Raw genomic sequence first — 1,539 nt, forward strand, 5'->3', positions numbered from 1 at the left:
GATATTATCATCTTCATAATTTTAATTTTAGAAAAATACATGAAACAATTTCATTAAAATTTCATTAAGTAGTATATGAAACAATTTCATAACCACATATGAAACAACTTCATCAAAAAAAGTATTATATGAAACAATTTCACAAGATTAACAATTTCATGAAAAAATTTCATAAGATTAACGACGGATGAGAGTAGTTTTTACGGTTTTTACAAATTGAAGTGGTTTTCATTTGATCGCTCCTCTATATATATAAGGTAGTCCGCATCTTCACAGACATGTCTATTTCACCGAGCCTCTCTCCGAGACAGTGCCCAGATCGTTACGCTGATGCATATAGATACAAGTGGTCCACTGGGAGCAAGAATTTCCAGGAACATTTGGAACATTTCGTTTCTGAGCAGAAGAGCCGTTCATGTGAGACCAAGAGTTTTTCGTGAGACCCGTAAGGCCAATTCAAAACCCTTGGATTAGATCTACAATCTGAACATTCATAATCACAAAATTGCTACGAGACTTCTCAATAATCACAAAATTACCACCGTGCAACTTTAGACCATTAGATTATTAGCTTATAAAGTTGATCAATGAACATAAATTGGTCTTATGGTTCTTACGAAAAGCCTTTGGTTTCACGTGAACCCAAGTCTATATATATATAGAATTGGGATCATGTGAGGCCAAAGGTTTTTCGTGAGGCCCATAAAACCAATTCTTAACCATTGAATTAGATCTACAATCTGAATATTCATAATCACAAAATTGCCACGAGACTTCTCAATCATCACAAAATTGCCACCGTGCAACTTTAAACCATTACATTATAAGTTTATAAAGTTGATCAATGAACATAAATTGGTCTTACAAGTCTCATGAAAAACTCTTGGTCTCACGTGAACCTAACCCTATATATACATACATACATACATACATATATAGGGGAACATTCAAATAAAAACCACTCAATTTGTAAAAACCGTGAAAACCTCATTCAACCACTCATAATTTTTCATTTTGTTCATTTTTTTTGTAATTATGAGAGGTTGATTAACCATTTTTATTGTGGAGGGTGTTAATCATGGATATTATCATCTTCATTATTTTATTTTTAGAGAAATACATGAAATAGTTTCATTAAAATTTCATAACCATATATGAAACAAATTCATCAAAAAAGTATTATATGAAACAATTTCACAAGATTAAACAATTCCATGAAAAAATTTCATAATATTAAACAATGAAATCGACGTATGAGGGTGGTTTGTACGGTTTTTTTACAAATGATGGTGGTTTTCATTTGATCGCTCCTCTATACATACATACATATGTATATATATATATATATATATATATATAGGGTATATTTCTTTTACAACCTTGTGCATTTGTACAACATTTGCAACCTAATTAATTGAGATATTTATAGAAATGATTGGAGTTCATTTATTATGATTTTAATATTTATGGAATATGAATAGAGTTTATTAATTATGATTAATAGTTTATATTAGGAAACAATTAATTGATTAAAAATTG

At 29.6% G+C, this 1,539-nt stretch overlaps 1 protein-coding gene across 1 annotated transcript in view; it reads left to right on the forward strand.

Annotated features, from left to right (window-relative positions):
• Positions 1–1,539, forward strand: part of LOC112523573 (transcription factor bHLH91-like) — a 3,927-nt gene that overhangs the window by 2,102 nt on the left and 286 nt on the right. The gene's annotated exons all lie outside the window — the stretch shown is intronic.

The sequence above is a fragment of the Cynara cardunculus genome (genome assembly GCF_001531365.2).
Source record: "Cynara cardunculus var. scolymus isolate 2C chromosome LG 12, CcrdV1, whole genome shotgun sequence".
In the NCBI taxonomy this organism is placed as follows: Eukaryota; Viridiplantae; Streptophyta; class Magnoliopsida; order Asterales; family Asteraceae; genus Cynara; species Cynara cardunculus.